At 37.0% G+C, this 6,570-nt stretch overlaps 1 pseudogene; it reads left to right on the top strand.

The window, feature by feature from the left end:
• The window catches only part of LOC105986221, a 138,085-nt pseudogene that overhangs the window by 8,922 nt on the left and 122,593 nt on the right, over window positions 1–6,570 (top strand).

Here is a 6,570-nt window from a genome sequence, read left to right as displayed (position 1 = left end):
GAAACACATGCATGAAAGAAAAAACATTAAAATACATGTCTAAGGGTTCATTTTCCTGACATCACATTATCTGACCTTTTCCGCTTGACTCATACGTATACTAGATATTGCAAATAAGGGAAACCATGGTAGACTGCATTCTTGGCAGAGACACGACAGAAACCACATCCTGCTCACATTCTGGACCTTTCCCCATACAAGTTGGGAACTTCATCACTGGTCATTTTGGTGTTTGCAAAGTTTCTGTGCCAATTTCCTTTTGTAATTAATTATCATTTTGTGGGAGATATCAAGGTTACACCAATATCCTTTTAATTTAATGATGGTTGCCAAATAGTAATTCTCCACTTCCATCACCTTACCACATTTATTAGCTGCTACTATATCGCAAAGAAGGAGTTATTAATAAGGAATCACAGATTCCTAGATTACTTTGCAATTTGTTACTTTCCTTAAGTTGATACAGTTTCTACCCTTTGAACATGAGCACTTCATGACAAGTTCCCACCATTCACCTCCATGTTTTTTTTTCTCTCTTGCATAGAAAAGATGCTCCAGGCTCATCTTATACTTTCTATACTTTAATTCAAGTGTAAGCTATTTCCTTAGATAGGTACTTACAATTTCCCAAATTCCTAGCATTTATAAATAAGTATTTCATGTAAGAAGTCATTTGATATGGTCAAAGTACAGTATAAGCAAGTATGTGAGTAGGACAATGAAACCTGTTGAAATTGTTTTAAGTAGTAGGACGTTGGGGTAATGATTGGAGGCGGTGAGATTGATGGGGTACTTTGTTTGCATGTGTGGAAGTATCATAATGAAAATCCTCTTGTAGCACTATTAGATCCAATAAAAATCTTAAAAATAAGAAGTTGGTTATTTCTAAGCCATAAGCATGGTAAAAACAGTTAAAACCATTTTTGAGTATACTCAAAAGAATAAACAAAAGTAAAAGCAGATTAAAATAAGAATAGATAAAAATAAAATAATAATTTTTATAGTTTGAATATTTTTAATACAATTGGAGTGCCCTCCAAGGTTAATCTTTGGTCTCTGGGGTGGTGTGCTGAAAGTACTACGCAATCTTTAACATCAAGGGCCTAGTAGGAAATTCTTCCGTTATTGCTGCCCAATGAAGGGGTTAGGGTGGAACTCAAGGAATCCTTTGGATGTTCTCCAGAGCAAGTTAGATATGGAAAAAGAAAAAAACAAGGTTGCTTTGGCTGGGAGTGGGGGGAATCCATAGAAGGCTTAAGGAGGATGAAAGAAGGTGAATATAATCAAAGCAGATTGTTGCGTCTACATAACTAGAACAATGAAACCCAATGAAATTATTTGTGGAAGGGGAAAGAGAGGAAGAGAGAGTCAGAGTGGGTAAGATTGAAGTATTTTGTAAACATGCATGTTCCACTGAAATCCCTGCTGTCTAACTAATGTAAACAAAAAGAAAAGAAAAGTAAGAAGAGCAAGAACAAGCCTGGTCTCATTCAGAATTCTGACTTCCTGATTCTTTCCACATAGGCCTCTATGTTACTGTGATGACTTTAATCATGAGGTACTTACAAGAGCCAAGCCAATATGGGCATCTGGCCCACATTCTAAGCTCAATAAATTTCCTTATAAGGTTGTCCTCCTTCAGGTATTTCATTATAGTAATGAAAACAGACTAATACATGGTCCTTCTTTCTTTTTGAATTATATCACCAGCTGACAAATGAGTACATTCAAAGTCCTTTTAGCATTGATTTTGATCTAGTTATTAGGTTTTCTCTTTATCTCTGTGGCTAATTTTATGGCCTGGATTGACAAATTATTTTGGCTATTGACTTCCATAACATTCTCATTGAAATCCAGTGGATGATGCAGGATGCAGAAGTTAAATCCAATTTGCTGGTTGAAGACAAGGATTCTGGAGAAGGCCAGCCTATTGTGGGCAGTTTGTAATGCCATTCCAAATGAAAACAAGGGAATGAAATGGGAAAGAAATGCGCTGATAACATGTTATTCTGTTTTTGTTCTTAGAAATCTTCATTGTTTCTTGCTGGGTCTCTGCTAGAATAACTAAGCTTGCAACCTTGGAACAGCAGTTGGGCAGGTGGAGAGGGAGATGAAGACACAATTTCTTCCCGAGAGTTTTTGCTTGCTTGAGAGCTTTTGCTTTCTTGAAAAGATTTCCTTTTGTTCAAAGTTCTCTGCTATTTTTAAATGTTCTCATTCTAATGAGAAGCAGGCCCCACATCATGTCATGGTTGAGTTGGTATGATAATTGCATTATAATAAATAGCTGAGGTGCTGAGTTCATGAAACTGACCTAAGACACACTGTTCTCTTGCAATGGGGGACTCTTTAATAGTAATGGACTTTAAAGGCCAGAGTACCTTTGGATGATTTCTTCCAAGAAAACATAAATAAAAGTTTACTTGAAGGACCTTGGGTTGACTGAGAGTAATTTTACATCTTTTCTAAGATGAGGAGTGCTATTATCCAGAGAAAATTATGTTGACACCTTTTATACAAGAAATGATAAAGGGGATGGATGAAAACAGAATGAAACATTTTTGTTTTTCCAAGCAAGAAATAAAGCCATCTTGCTATTACTGGGAAGAAAATAAATTGAAAATTGTATTTTTTTAAAGAAGAATTTCCTCTTTAGAGTATAGCACTAGCATATCAGAATTTCTAGATTTATGAAATAGATATGCAAAGGCATATTTCAGATATATAATTCCTCCTAATTTCCATTATTAACTGAAATTGCAGGCTTAGAAGAGGAAAACAAACTATTCATAGGACCAAGCTTGACACATTCAAATCTTTATGTTTCCATGCATGGTGCTAAGTGAAATTTGGAATGAAAAAGATGTCTGAAATTTAGTTGTGTCCTCAAGTAGCTTCAGATTCTGGAGGGAGTGAGAGCTAATGTATCAAGGGAGATATGAGTGCAGCACAAAACCCTACATGATGTAACTCCTGGGAGCGCCCAAAATAAGTATGATCTTTAAGTTGTTGGTTCTGAATGAAAGGAAAAGGGTAAGCTGACAGAGGTGAAGTAGTTTGGAGAGGGTTCCAGTGCTCAATTGGAAAAGTAAAGTGATGTGATTATACTGTATTTTGAGTTTGTGGAGCACTTTGTAAAATTATTCAGAGTACTGCATTAGTTTTTGAATTATTTTCCAGTATTTCTGACACAGGCATTGTTCACTTTGCATCTTTTTTTGGGGGGGGACTATGATACTAAAGTTTTTCAGAATCAGAGGAGAAAATGAATGTGGCCACCTCTACTTCTGCATTATTTAGTTGGCTGACGGATGCTAAATCAATCACTGGAAGCAAGATAGTCATGATTATTGTGTCTAACGTTTGCCAAAGCTTTTCTGTTACCAGGCACTCTTCTGAGCACTTACTTTTAGTAATTCATTTTTGTAATGAAAAGAGATCAAATATGTCACATTTTCATTTTGCAATAAACACAATGGCAGTTGTTGTAGGTCAGGTTTCTGGGAAAGCAGACTCCGTGGAAAGAGATGTGTGAGAGGGAGGCTATTCAGGTATTGCTGTTGGAAGCAGCATTGCGGAGAATGTCGAAGAACTTGGGTTATAATGAAATGCTGTCAAAACTGAGATCTCTGATCTCAGAGGTAGCTTAGGACTTATGAATCACTGTGTAGACTAGTATTTATATGCAAGAGGACCCCCAAACAGGGTCTTGGCTTAGAATAATTTTGGGAGGGAGTAATATCACTGATTCTACTGCCTAGATTTTCTCCAACTCAATTCATCTTTTTTCTCTGTAACTCTACTTCTATAGCATAGCTCTAGGTTGTAATCATTTCTTTAGTGGATTAGTCAATGGTTTCTAACAACTAATTTCCCAAGTCTCCCGACTGTCATTTCCAATTAGGCTGACAGGTAATTTGTCCACTAAACCTGGACACATTTGAGAGTGAAACAGACGTGTTATTAAACATTATACATTTAGAAAGCAGGCATCAACAAGGGCCATCCTAGGAAAACTGGGACATATGGACACTTCTAATTTATGCCACACAGCTGTCAGAATTTTCTTTCTAAAACTCTTCTCTGACCCTGTCATTTGCTCTCCATACAGTGTGTCTTAGGGGGAAAGTGTGAACTACTGTTCCTAATGACTGCAGCATTCTGCTTTGCTTGGCTGAGTTTCATGTTGTACATCAATTAGCTATTGGTGTCTCTGGCAGTCTGGGGTGAGTTTGAAGTAAATATAAGTCTTTCCAGCTTTTGATCACTTTTGGTTATCATAAAGAACGCAAGCTTCCAGATTTACCAAACTGAGAAGTAGTCTCTGGAATGTGCTGACTTGAAGCAAGTCTTCTCTGAGTTAGTTCTGCTCCATCAACCAGTGGCAACCCTAGGAATCATCAGCATCACCACACCCATCTTTCAGTCTCAGCTGTCATCTCTCTGCAGCTGTCAGATCAGTGACTGGAGAAGTCAATGAAACAGCTTCATAAGTGGCTGAACAAAGCACAAAGTGGCCATCAATTATCACTAGTTCTATCTGCATTTACCACAAAACTTTTGCTTTTCATGCTAAATAGAAAAAAATCCCGACTAGAATTCATTTATTTATCTTTCACAGATGGGAGAGGGTATTTTTGTGCTAGTACTGGGGTTTGAACTCAGGGCCTAACCACTGTCTCTGAGCTTTTTATCCTGGAGGCTAGTTCTCTACCACTTGAGCCACAGCTCCACTTGCAGCTTTCCTTCCTTCCTTCCTCCCTTCCTTCCTTCTTCTCTTCCTTCCTTCCTTCCTTCCTTCCTTCCTTCTTCTTCCCCTCCCCCTTTTCTTCTTTTTGGTGGTTGTGGGGTTTGAACTTGGGGCCTGGGCATTGTCCTTGAGCTCTTTTCCTCAAGGCTAGCACTCTATCACTTTGAGTCACAGCTCCAGTTCTGGTTTTTGAGTGGTTAATGGCAGATAAGAATCTCATGAGGGCTTTTCTGCCCTGGCTGGCTTTGAACCATAATCTTCAGATCTCAGCCTCCTGAGTAGTTAGGATTCCAAGCATGAGGCATAGGCACCTGGAGAGAAGGTAACTTTTAATAGCTTCCATGAGAAAACTATTCTCTTCATTGATATTTGCAATACTTCTTAATATTGACATTTTTATTACATATAAAAATTTACATTCATTAGAGAAAGATGGGAAACACAGAGTAGCAGAAGAAAAACATATCTGGCATGCAAGAGGATGGACTGCTTCCATTTCTATTTCAGAGGGCAGGATCAACACCTAGCTGAGCTGGAGAAGGGTAGGGCTGCTTGGTAGAGCCTTGAGAATGTGAGTGGTACTAACAGATTTACTGAATTGCCTTAATAATTTTTTTTAGACAGGGTCTTCCTATGTAGATCATCTACTTTCTATCCACCCACCACCTCCTAATCATGAGAGATGGCATTACAGGCATATACCACCAAACTCTGCTCACGTTTAGACATTTGAGCAATGTACACAATTTGATGAGCTTGGCATTTATTTTTATTTCTGACTGACAGCTCTACTGATGGAGATTCAAATTCTTTACTTGTAAGAAAGCAGTACATTTTATGCACAGAGAAATACATTAAAACATAATCTTTTTGCTATATTTGTGTAGGGAAACAATAAGGGGACATGATCTAAAGAATTTGTTCACAGAAGGATTAAATATATATGTAGGTGTATGTGTGTATATGTGTACATATACACACACATACATCTATATTTACACACACATATATGTATATATATATATATCCAATAGTACTATAGTACTTTTTTTTTTTACAATTTCGACTTCAATGTTGTGTTATTGGGGAAAAAGTGATTTTACTTTCATTCTACAGTTTATCTGGCTAATGTGGGATTGAGCTAAGTATCCAGTGTCTCTATGGAAAAATACTAAAATAAATATTTATCATGTATCTAATTTTGAGCAGGTCTTTACTCAATACAAATACTTTAAATTAATAAGGAAACATTCAGAATGTGGCATATGACTGAACTCTGATATTACATTCTCCCATCCAAATCCGATAATTTTCTTGACCTATGAAAAGTTAAGTCTGTGTCAGAGTCCTTGTGATTGATGTCAGCTGAAAATTCTCAGGATGATTCAGAATTCTGATGGGCCCTTGAGGATTGACTCTTCAACCGAAAAATTGCCAAATGATCCTCGGAAATGACATATTTTGAAGACCAAACATTTCTCAGTTTTAAAATAAAATGTCAAAGTGAAGGCCAACTTTTTAAGAAAGTAACTGTCATCTTCATTTATCACTTTCTACATTATTTTCCTTCCCTTAAATAAATTTTAATAAAAAATGTAACTTTTTTTTGAGACAGGGAATCATTGTACAGCCTTGAATTCACAATGTGCCTGCCTCAGCCTAAAGAATGCAATCTTTTCCCCACAATATAACCCCTGCTTTCACTGTATTTGATGTTGGTATAATTTGTGGAGGGGAAGGGGAAAAACAAGTCATTTAAATAAGGGTACAGGTGTACCCGTTGTAACAATGAGAAGTACAAGTTGTCATGTCAAAAAAAA

This window comes from Dipodomys ordii, unplaced genomic scaffold (assembly GCF_000151885.1).
Source record: "Dipodomys ordii isolate 6190 unplaced genomic scaffold, Dord_2.0 Scaffold34, whole genome shotgun sequence".
Taxonomy (NCBI): domain Eukaryota; kingdom Metazoa; phylum Chordata; class Mammalia; order Rodentia; family Heteromyidae; genus Dipodomys; species Dipodomys ordii.
The sequence above is the reverse complement of the archived record's forward strand: the minus strand, read 5'-3'. Positions and strand labels throughout refer to the sequence as shown.